Source organism: Haplochromis burtoni, unplaced genomic scaffold (assembly GCF_018398535.1).
Source record: "Haplochromis burtoni strain Fernald_Lab_line unplaced genomic scaffold, NCSU_Asbu1 Contig_238, whole genome shotgun sequence".
Taxonomy (NCBI): Eukaryota; Metazoa; Chordata; class Actinopteri; order Cichliformes; family Cichlidae; genus Haplochromis; species Haplochromis burtoni.
This window is the reverse complement of record NW_024582599.1, coordinates 252,604-265,060: the sequence shown is the minus strand read 5'-3', so window position 1 is coordinate 265,060 and position 12,457 is coordinate 252,604. Positions and strand designations below refer to the sequence as shown.

At 40.6% G+C, this 12,457-nt stretch overlaps 1 protein-coding gene across 1 annotated transcript in view; it reads left to right on the top strand.

Moving 5' to 3' along the window:
• Positions 1–12,457, top strand: part of slc8a2b (solute carrier family 8 member 2b) — a 199,520-nt gene that overhangs the window by 90,920 nt on the left and 96,143 nt on the right. Inside the window, exon 4 of the mRNA XM_042227025.1 lies at positions 10,729–10,754. The gene's annotated coding sequence lies outside the window, so the exon portion shown is untranslated. The remainder of the gene's footprint in view (positions 1–10,728; positions 10,755–12,457) is intronic.

The following is a 12,457-nucleotide window of genomic DNA, read 5'->3' as shown; positions in this document are numbered from 1 at the left end:
CTGATTTGGAAAATTGGCTTCCTGCTCAACAGGAAATTAGAGCTCTTAGAGATGAAAGAGAGGCTTTTTTGTAGTCCCAAGAAGGATGCAGACAGGAACCAAGTTTTTTGAAACCAAAAATGTAAACATACAAATTTAAATCTTAAGATCGAAGGTTTTAAAAAAATCATTTAATAAACTAACAAGTAACGGTTTAGTCACAAGTCAATCATGTGGTGACTGTGCTTGAGGAGTTTAGAAAAGACTATAAATAGGAGGCTAAATAAACTTTACTACAATATATTATTAGAAATTGAGAGCATTAGGAGTACACGGAGATTGGATGCTTCTGGAGTTTAGTTGGAGTATTATTTTTTTTAATCCAAAAACTATTGCCTACCTGATTTTATTTTGAAAGGAAGAACTCTTTCCCTTTTTTAAAGCTCCATTTTCCATGCATTGTTGGAATCCTTCCGGTTTGCACTGTGCATGTTGTATGTTGATGTAAGTGTTTGTGTGGTGCGTAGATAAGACTAATGGGAGTGGAAGTTTGTGTCATTTCTAATCGGCTTCTTACAGACGGCCGTCCTAAAGTGTAGTGCAGTACAACTGCAGAGGTTACAGAGGTTTTTGGACATTGAAGGGCTTTTCTGTTTCACATCCAATAATAATGTTGGATTGCATTTGACAGAAGCACTTATCAGTCATTCTTTATTGGGGAACGTTAGCAGACATGGGGCTTTGAGCCAGTTTGTGAAATGAGGAGAGAGAATTTGGCAGAAGAGAGTTGTTGTTGTTTTTAATGTGAAAATGCGAAATTAGTTTTTACTGATGGTTGGACACAGAAAGTGGCAACATCGAGAGCTGAGTCTCAGATGAAGGTAGGAGATAGTAAGCGAATGCAAGGAGTGCAGATGCTGGCGTTGGTGCAACAGAGGAGGCAGATGGCTGATGGACACTTTTGAGACTTACTGGAAAATCTGGTGGAGGCTGAGAGGAGGGACGCATGAGAGACTCCTGAAGTGCTGGGCAACATATTCAGCTCAAGGAAGAACAAATAACGTATTATTATCCCATTATGAGAGACCAGAGAGCTTCTTAAATTTTAGAAAGTTGTAAATTAGGTCTGAGGCTTACACACCAGGCTGTTGCACTCTGAAACTTCCAAACTTGATTATTAGGAACAGCAATGCTAAATACGCAGCCTCAGGTCTCGGTGTCATTAACAAAATCTTAGAAACATTCCTGTGAGATTTTGCTCCTGTTGACCTGATTGATGATGATGTCACTGCTGAAGATTTGTCATCTCCACTATCAGTATCACTATCAGATGACAGCTATCAGTCTCGATGTGGTTCAGATCATTTATTTTTTACTGCAAAGAGGTTTTTGCTGAAGCCAAATTAGTAAAATGAAAAGTTTAAATCCTCTCCAGATGTGTTTCATAGCAGCTGTACCAAACACCTGTTGCATATCACTATATTAAATACCACAACGTTGGGCATGTTCTACAGCTGTTGGATTCCCTATAGTCCACAAGTGCAGCAGTAAGCACACCCATTAAAAACATCCCAAGTTTCCTCTTTTTTAGTTTAATGAAGTTCAAGAAATTCTCTGAATGAATGATGAGCAGTGGGGTTTTAAAAAGAGCTCTGTTGCACTTAAGCTGTGGTAAAGTCAGAGAAGTAAAATTTTCCGACTTAAAACATTCAAATCAAACAATCAAACATTCAAACAATCAAGGCTTTATTCGCCACGTGCAGGTTGCCCTGCAGTGAAATAGGGCTCCCCCCGACCTTACACACACAACACAGACATCACATGGGGATACAGGTCGGAGATCGGTAGCGTTACAGAAAAAAACCCACTGAAATATACACTACAATGGGAAAGTACAAGAGGAAAAAAAAAGAGACCTCTACTCATGCTGGGCTCCTGGGAGGACAGCAAACAGTCTTCTAGCCAACCCAGGTGGCCTTGCATGGAGTGGGAAGAACAGTCTAAACACAGTCGTTATCAGGGTGTTGTTGTTCGGCTCCAGCATTGCGACCACAGCTGGCGCCAAAAGGGTATCCGCATGAAGTGATGGTGCTTTTTACTTTAGTGCAAACAGCTCATATAATTTCAAAGCAGTTCTACAGTCCAACACTGGTCTCTCCATCTCCCGTTGGCGAGCTGCGAGTTTTGCCATACTTGCGTTCTGTGATGTTGTCATTCTTGTGCTCAAAGAGCCGATTCTGAGAACTCACGATAGTGTGCCTCCCCGAGATGTCATCCAATTTGCGCTCAGAGATGTTATTCCGAGCGAGCCCTTCCAAGATGTAATCCAGTCTGCACTCAGAGGTCTTATTCTGAATATTCACCGCAGCCGTAGCCTCTCCAGGATCTTATCCGTGCTGCACTCAATGAGCCCATTTTGAGAAACTCACGCCTCTTCCCATCGTTTCAATCCCAGCGGGCAGCCTTGTGGGGGTTTGAACAGCCGGTTCCGCTTTCTTAATTCTTCGATAATTCAGGGCCAAGCCAGCTCCGATCAGCCAGAAACCTGTTACCATGGTTCCGAATATAGATATCTTCAGCACTCAGGCTCACCCAAGCCCAAACTTCTCGTTGAAAAAGGGGTGTCAATTGCATTTAGGGACCAGTTGATCAAATCCATAATTCCTCTTTTAGGTTTTAGAGAACAGACTGTGGGAGACTGTTCCAGGGAAAAGTAATACAAAAAACATGAGACTAGACAAGGACATAAGAGGCTAAGCAGGGAAGCTAAGGAAGAGGAGGAGAGGAGGAGGAGAAAAGTGCGACCGCCTTCGTCAAGAGCAAGAGCAGAGAGTGCAGGGTAACAACAAAGCTCCAGTCTTTTTCAGTAATTTCTTTCATTGTTGAATTTGGGGGAAAATCAAATATTTAAGACACTCTTTTCTTCTGCTGGTGTTTCACTCGTGTTGGCAATTCAAGAATTATAAAGATCCTTCTTCAGAATCTGGTGTCAAGGATTTTAAATGGGTCTTTAAATGGGTGCAGCTTATTTTCAGCACCAGTGGCAGCATTTCTCTAAGGATAGCAATGTCAGGTCACTCTGTCTTTCTAACACTTTGGTCCAGACTTAAATATCTCAGCAGCTATTACAGGAACTCTGGTACAAATTGGAACTCGAAATTCAATCTTCATGGTCTCATACTTTGGGGTATTACCTTATATCCTTAGTGATCTCCTAACTTTTCACAACTACAAGGACAAGTTTTCTTTTTTTTTCCAGGAAGTATCTCAAAATCTACATGGATGAACGTGGTCCAAATTAATTTAACTCAATTCAGTTTGATTTTATTTATATAGTGCCAAATCAGCTTAATACTGTAAGGTAAAAACCCTACAATAATACAGAGGAAACCCAAACAATCAGATGACCCTCAGTGACCAAGCAGTTTGCTGACAGTGGGAAGGAAAAAAAAAACTTTTACCAGGAAGAAAGAGTGTTTTTTTATTTTATTTTAAGAGACATTTGTGGCCGTCTTGGGAGGAATTCTAATAAAGTTGGTGATTTAAATCATTTTTTGTTTTTACTGAATGCAGTTCTCAGGCTCTCAGTAGCGTTTCCATCATTACAGGAAAATCTGCACTCTTTAGATGTGTTCACTGACCGTGGCGATTCCTTGTGTTGAATGGACTGGTTTTGACAGGATAAATCCTGGTGGATCTGGATGTTTAGTTTCCTGCAGGTTTTTTCTGCACACAATGAGAGAATTTTTCTCCCTCACTGTCGTCCCACCTCATCAGCAAGACAACACTTGTAATTCTGTCCATAATCACAACAGATCCTGATTTTGTTAAAATCAGGATCTGTTGTTTATGCATGACCATCTGGACTGCTTAACTGTGGTAAGTCTTTCAGTATAGAGCAGAAAGCTGCCAGCTTGATTCACCAGACTGGTGGAGAATATCCACGCTGTGAATGTGTAACTCTCACTCATATGTGCAGTTTGTTCCTCTGTGGGTTTGCCTTTTGAGCTTTGGTAAGTTTGTCTTTATTCGTGGCTGCTCACTGTCCCTGGAGTTTTGTTTTGGCGTTTTTCTGATATGTTTTGCTCTGCTGGTGATTGATGGACCAAAAGTGTGTCTGAACTCATCTCTGAAGGCTTCCACTCACTTTGAACTCACTCTCAGCACTTCGTGTCAACCAGAGTCATTGCTGTTGACATTTAGCACCCACGGGCCAAACCGGGGTCATTGTGACTGATGCAGGGCGAGCAAATTCATAAAGAGACTCAGCCAATGGACTTGTCAGAATAGAAGAAATGAGAAGCCTCAGAGCTGCAGCGCTGCGTCGTCTATGCAGGACCATAACAGCGAGAGCAGCCTTCATTTCTCTGCAGCGCTCCGTGCTTTACCCTGCAGCCTGAAGGTTTTCAAATAAATTGTGTCAAGAGCTCTTTGGTGCTTTCACGGAGATACTTTATCCATTTAACGGTTGCATTATGACAATTTACAGTATGTATGCATACATATCCTGCCATGAGCTGAAATTCTTTAAGCTCTTTAACAGGTGTGCATAACGCTTTTATACATCCATCTACGTCTTTGCTGCAACTGTTTGCATTGAAATGAAGGCACCAATTTAAAAGTTGGATTAGGATGCAGGAAATGTTTGATTCGTTCTCATTGACGCGTCACCTGGACATACCATTTTAGAACTGAAAGCAGATATCTGTGCTTCTAAAGCTGTTCTCTATCCTCTTGAATACAGGAAAGAACAAATGAAACAAAGCTTTTGCAGATTTTACATTTGTATTGGATATTTTTCCTCTCTTCAAGTTTTATTTCTCATTAATTTTTTATATCTCCCCCAAGTAAACAACTGTATTTATTCTCTGGGGTTTTTTTTTAATTCACTTACTTAAATTTCATTCAAATTACTTAGAACCAAAAATATCTTTGAAGACTCAGCAGGTCTCTGTACGCTTTCAGTTTTGCACTGTCATTATAGTTTCGGAGGCTTCAGCCATGCCACAGTACTAGCATATTGATGGATTACCCCTCACTGGAAGACTTAATGTTCTTTATTCAGCTGCCAACGTTTCATAAATGTGAAAGCGGATCATCTCTCCTCAAAACTACAGAGACTGCAGCTGTTTCTAATCAGTAAATCAGTGACCTGGCTCCCTGTAAATGTGCTGATGAGAGCTCTGGCTTCCTCCCCTGGAGATTTTATTCAGGACACTGTTTTTTCCAACTTCTTAGATTGTGGCAATAAAATGTTTAGGTGAAAGGCGGACATTTATATAGAAAGATAAATTGCATATTTAGAGAATAAAGTGAATTCTCATTAAGGTTTGATGGTTTCTTGCTTGCTAATATAGATGAAGGTTAACAATTATGACTGCATGCAAGAGCAGCATGATTAAATTTTTTTAAACAGTTCATGTAATAATTTTGTTTCGGTTATAAAGCTGAATGTTTCCGCTAAGAAAAGTTTTTTGGGATTGATGCACTTTTTGACTCTCTTGTGGAGAGTTGGATTAGAAGATTGATGCTGCTGCTGCCAGCAGTTGGCTAACCAAGCTTGGCATTGGGAATGAAACGAGGAAGCAGCTAGCCTGGCACTTTTCAAAAGTACAGTCGTGAGTGTAAATTATGACTCTATTAGTGCCTGACAGCTATATCAAACACAGGTCCACACTGCCTCTTGTAAAACGTCAGCATTTATTTTTTACATTTCCATTTATGAAAAAAAAAAGATATAAGGATTGCTGAGCTTCAGAGCTGCTAGACTGAAATATGCTAAGTGGTTTTCCCAGTTAGCATTATTGCTAACCCTCACTGAGAGACTCCAGAGTTTAAAATTTGGTTAAAAAATATGCCAAGCTAGGTCTCAATATAACCGACCTGGTTGAGCAATTAATCCAAATGTTGACGACTACTTCAGAGGACTAAGTTTGCATTCATACTGTCCACTCACAGCCTTTCTTAGATGGTGTACTATATAATAAAGACTTAACAAAGTTAATTCTCATCTTGCAATGTTCTTTACTGATGCATAATAGAGTTTGTGCCCAATGGCATCAACTTTGGCACGCTGATGGCAATAAATATGTTAAATATCAAACTGCATTTGAAACAAAGCAAGTCAAAACAGTTCAGAAATGTTGATCTTTACCTTTAAATACATGAAATATGAAACTTACTTTCTTTCCCTTCATTAAATCTGCATTCATAATGCATACATGTCATACATGTTCCTCATGTTTGCACAGCACATTCATGATATCTCTGCTGTTTGTTAAGCTGATATTACAGATGCAAAGACTGGAGACTGTGAGACACTAAAAAATACTACTGGCTACCAGTGCTACCCCTCAGCCTTCTAGTAGATAAACCTATGGTATCAATTTAGAAATCCTGCATCACCTTGGCTTGATGCATGCTCAATCATCCAGGTAAATAAACCCCAAAAGGTTGACTCTGTTTATCTGGCTGTAGTGTTCTCCCACTGAAAACGCTACAACCAGATGAACAGAATCAACCATTTGGGACCTACATCACATTATTCTCACGTTCTAGTATTCACAAGATTGTCAGAAAACTTGACCTCTGACCTTAAAGGTCAATGTCTTGGATTCAAATTCGTCCAAAATCTTTCGTACACCTTTGGTATCAATTTGAACCTCCTGCGTCGCCTGGTTCTTGAGTTATCATATTCACAAACTTGGATTTCCAAGCTGCCTGCGTGCCTCACGGCCTTTTACGTCAGAGGGATAAAGAGTGTATCCACTTAGGCAGGTCAAGGCTAAGTGGATATGTTTATATACATGGCCATCAAACTCAAAGTGTTGGTCCGGGGATGTTATATCCCATTTTATAGAGAACAGTCTCTCTGCTGGTTTGGAAAGTCTGAAGCTCCAGTGTTTAAAGCAGCCACAATTAAGGAAATGCCTGCACCTTTTATCTCTGAGACAGTGTGAGCAGTGAGTAAACTGCAGTTTTACTGGCTGGACTTTCACCAAAATAAAGGGTCTGACCAAGACATCTGTCCATTTTTAAAACTTTTTTGTGAGGAGATTGCTCACAGTTGAATTGTGGCACAAAATACTTGAGAAAATTACTTTATTTTTTCTGATACTCCTCATCCCCTGTGTCATGCTCTCTGCAGTAACACAAAAACAAAACACTTGAGTCTGTTTGAAGCTGCTTCAGCCTATCGTCACTTTATTAAGGGACACCCTGAAACAAAGGGTTCTCATTGCCATGACAGTCAAATAGGTACGGACTGGCCTTATTATCCCCACTGTGGAAAAACCTGACTGGAGAAAATGAATTGTTCTGTACACTTTAAAGGCTTTTTCATTTTCAACATGTTTGACTCAACCTTTAGAAATGCTGTCAGATGGGTCAGTAGCTAAGAGCGGTGATGTGCTGCATAACTGCACTTTACCTCATGTAACAGGGGAAAAAAGAGAGCCATGCTGGTTTAAAGAGCACTGTGATTAGAGAGACAGCTCCAAAGATCTTTTGGAGTGGTGAACTATGGCATCTTTTCTCCTGATGAAATGCATCAGTAACGAAAGTGTTGGCAGTCAACCTTTAGCCGAGACCTTTACATCAGCTGTTCTCTGAGCAGAGAGCGAGGAGAAAATCTAATTTTTATGAGTGTCACATGCAAGGTTACCGCTCCTTTATTACACCTACAAAACACACCTGAGGACTGTGGAGAGCTTAGCTTTATCAAAGCAACAACTTCAACACCTTTACAGATTGTACAAACCATTTTATATGCACCATGTAAACATGTCATGGTCCAAGGGTTGTTTTTAAGTTTTGGATTCAGATCTTTTTCTCCTTTTGTCTTCTCCCTTTAGATATCGCCACCACAGATCATCTGCCACTATCTCACCCTATTGTTTGAATCATCGTCATCTGTCACACTAACTCCCTCCATGAATCATCTCTCTGGCTTTTTTTTCTTTCCTGTTCCCTGTTAGTTATTGGTTGTTTCTTCCCTTCCGGTTTTGCTTTGGTGGTTGGTTTGCGTGATGTCTTGTTTGTGTCATGTAATATGAAGTTTAAATTAGTTTTCAAGCACAATCAAGTGCTTTGATTGTACATTCAGACCTGGTCAAACGCAGGAAAGAGGTGTGATTTTCAGCGTGTAGTCTGTCCTCTCGGTCTGCTGAGTTACATCACATGTGTTGACTTGCAGAGCAGTTAGTTGTCTCCTTCTTTCCATCTCAGACCGGCCGCCCCTCTCAGCAGATAGACAGCTATTGATAGAGTAAAGAAAAAGCTCCATCTGCCTCTTAATACAGGATAAGACTGTGGGAGGAAGGATGTGGGGCTTAATCTCTCTGTCTTTAATTGTATCCCAAATCAGACAGATCCTCGGATTTTTAGACCGGCTACAACAAAAAAAGCCTAAAAAGATCTTTTTTCTCAAATATTAAGATATTTGATCAATAAGACCCTCGGTATGTTATATTTTATCCTCTCGTCATCAGTCAGTTATGCAGTGTTAAGTTGATACATGACACAAGTACAGAGAATTTGAATTTAGGTTTTAAAAAAACACTATGAGAAGCAAATATTAAAGATTTTTTATTCCCTCTCAGTGGAAAAAGGATGCAGCACATTTTGTTTTAAATATGCACGTCTACAAAAGAAATCAAATTTAGTTCAGAAAGCCTACAATCTTGATACAAAAACAAGCTTTACTTAGAGTATAAAGTTACCAGAACCATAGAGGCAAACAAACAGAGCAGGCAGAAAGAGTCTGACAGAACTAAAAGCACAAAGTCAGCCTGGCAAAGAGGGAGTGGTGAGAGGTTTCAGTGGAATCAGGTGAGCAAAGGGTGATGCAGCAGGTGCAAAGAAGGTACAGGTGGGGGTGACTGCAACGAAGAGACATGACAGTAGATTAGAAGAAGATAAAAACAGACTTAACAGATGTCTGAAAGACAAAAGAAACTAGTGTTTCTGAGTAAACACTGTCAATCCAGTTTTAAAGGGTTTACATGGTATAATTCATTGTGGCTTGAAGCTGTGTTTAATTTTATTCAGAAAGGCAAAATAATTATGTGAATATAATCTATAGCATCAGAATTTTCACCAGCAGAATTTTAATGGAACTGTGGTCAGGCTACTTAATCCATATATCCATTTATTTATCCATTTATATATTTTATACATTTAGCCATGTATTAAACCTGTTATTATGAAATGCGATTCTAGAATTTATCTATTGGAAAATGTGTCAGCCAAACCAGGGTTTATGGTTTTGGACCCTCTGGGGATCCACTGGGAGTGCTACAGGGGTGCAGGGTATCTGGTCTGTTGTCATGAGCCATTCGGTCCCTGCACAGTTATAGTGAGACCTGGTCCTTCATCCCATCAACACGTCGGATACATTCCAGATTTTTGTGGATAGAATTTCTATGCATAGCCAAGTATGCAAGGTCACCCCTCTGCTTTCAGTAGATGATGTGCTTCGGCTGACTTTATCAGCTGGTAACCTTCAGCTCCCACTGAAGTGGTTCACAGCTCAGTGTGAAATGTGGGAATTAGAATTAGTGTGACAGAAATTAGTTTCCTCTAAAAGGTGTCTGGGCTCTCCTGTAGTGATTCAGCCATAAAGGAGGAAATCACAGTAGAGCCGTGACTCCTCCACATCAAAGGGAGTCAGTTGAGGAGGTTCGGGCATCTGACTAGGAGTCCTCCTGAATGTCTCCTGGGTGAGGTATGTGTCCTACAGGGAGGCAGACCCAGGACTCGCTGTAAGGATCTGTCTCTCAGCTGGACTAAGAATCACTAAGTGTTCCCGTCGAGGAGGTGGCTGGGGTGAAGGAGATTTGAGCTTCTCTGCTTAGTAGGCTGCCTCTGCAAACAGGAAGTGACAGAAGATGGATAGATAGATAAGGAGAGATTATCTGCATGACATTTTAAGGACTTTTTGTTGTAACCATGGCAACACTTTTATGAGTGACTTGGTGATTTAAAAGGTTAGACTATGTTTTTCCTGGTAAAACTCACACTGTTGAGCACGAGTCCTATCCTATCTTACCAGCATGAGGAAAATCCAACCATAACTTAAGGGTGGAGACACCTGTTTGTTTGCCACTGTGGGACAGTAAAACTCTCTTAAAACCAGAATGTTATCACAAGTTAAAAATGATTTCTTCACCCCAGTCAGCAAGCAATCTCTTTTTTAATCTGCAGTGGAGGACTCAGATTTACCAAAACTGAAAATATATGAAAAATCAACCTAATGTATCAGTTCAGGGATACATCTGTCTCACCCTGCGTCTCTTCATTGGTCCCTCTGCTCCTGTAACATCTGCTGCTGTGGCAGAAAAACATTGCACACACATACCACACACAGAAGTGTGTGCGTATTAAAGTTTATGCTCATAATCCATGAAGATGATAATGCACCTAATTAACTGACACCTATACACATGAGATGTCATGACTGACCTATATTACTACTTGCCTATTTCTTAAACACTCTCTATGCCCCCTTTATTTTTCCCTCCATCTGTCTCTCGTGGTAAATCCCTCTCCCTCCTCCTGTCCTTGAGCTGATGTGGGATGCTGCACTCCGTATTCATGCTTTTGTGTTTTTGGTGCGCGCCTGTGGGAGTGTGCAGAGTTGTTAAGATGCTTTTAGCCATCGATGTTTAGGTCTTTGCTGCAAAATGTTCACGAAAACATCAAAAGTGAACGCAAACTCATCTGCTTTTCTTTCTCTCTCGTTCTCTGCAGCCTGCCAGGACCACCTGAGACTAGTGGTGAGTTTGCTCTCCTTCCCACCTTTTCTTCCCCTTTCTCCTGGGAATTGCAGTGATGGGGACAGACATTTGATGCTGGTCCACCTCATCTATACCATGTCGCAGAGTTACAGAGTTTTATGGTTGAGAAATACTCGCTGTTTTCAAGACATTGTTGAGATCTGACCATTTGCTTTATTGCCTTGTGAATAGTCTGATGCACCACACATAAGGTTAGACCAGATCTACAATAACGATGTACGTCTTAATTCATCCTTTTTTCTTGCAAGTCGGTGGTGGTTACAGTAATCTGTAGGCAAAGGTCAAGAGTTTTTTCACCAGTTGTTGTTTGTAGTCTGAGTAACTACAAGTCCTTGTTATTGTTTTTTTTAAATCTGCACTCATAGTTAGATTATAAGAGGACAATTATCAGTTATCTATATGCACTAAAGGCTCCAGAACAGTGGCTTTTACCCCCAGAGGCTTAAACGGAGTATACACAGGAAGGCTTTAGCAGGATTGTGCTGATAACTGACCATCTCAATGAAATCTCATAGACTTGCAGTGATTACAAGCAAAACAAGCCTGGATTGACCACTATAGCGATCCACTGTCAGCTACAAAGGGATGGGAGCAGCAGTGGAGCTTTTCCAGATCAGTTTGCTTGTGCCTAACTTAGAACTAACTTAGCTCTTATATATTTTGCTGTGAGACTGGATCTTATTCTAATAATTTTAATAGTTTATCACAAACTGTATGATGTAGCCTAACAGACACCTCTCTGTTAACTGCACATCTGTTGTGAATGTCCTGTTCAGTACCATTGATTCTGCCTTTGCATTTGCATGTTCCAGTTTAACCGGTTTTCATACTAACTGGTTGTGTTTGTCACCGTTTCAACTCGGTGTAGCAAACTCCAGATATTTCCACTCACAGACTTTAGAAGTGAAAATTGAAGGTTGAAAATATGTGTTTACGTTTTCCCCTCAGTTTTTGAATGGATCGATAAGCAAATAATAAATATCGCCTCAGTGTAAAAAAATAATTATCAAAGCCTCAAAATGAGGACTCGCAGATGTCAACAAATCCCTACAGGAAAATTGCAAAACCTATTGGAATGGGTGCGAAAGAAAGAGCAAGCTTGAGGGACAGAAGTAATCTGCATGCAAAACACCAGGACACAACCATAATGTAAAGCACAGAGATGAACGCTGGCAACGGCTTCGACCACTTAGGCTCAAGCAGAAATCAGCCATGAGACACAAAAGACGCATAAAAATCTGCAGCTCTGTGAGATATTCAGTGACTCCACACTTACATTTTTTTTATTGATTTATACTCTGTTTAAATTTTACCATTCATTGTATAGAAAACGCACACACACCATACACAAACAGCAGTGAGTGACTTTCTGCACTTTTTGCACAAAAGCACTCAGTTCCACGCGTGTCAATGAATGGCCAAATAGCATGAAGCCTTGAAGGGCTAATGCAATGCATTCTGGGTAACAGCCACTATGATGCCTCATTAGTTGTATCCCGCAGCGACCCAACCAAGTGATGAATGGGTGCTGTGTGGGGGTCATTACTGTGCTTGTATGCATGTGTGTGTCTTTGGATCACGTTGCTCTTGTTGTATGTGTGTGTGTGTGTGTGTGTGTGTGTGTGTGTGTGTGTGTGTGTGTGTGTGTGTGTGTGTGTGTGTGTGTGTGTGTGTGTGTGTGT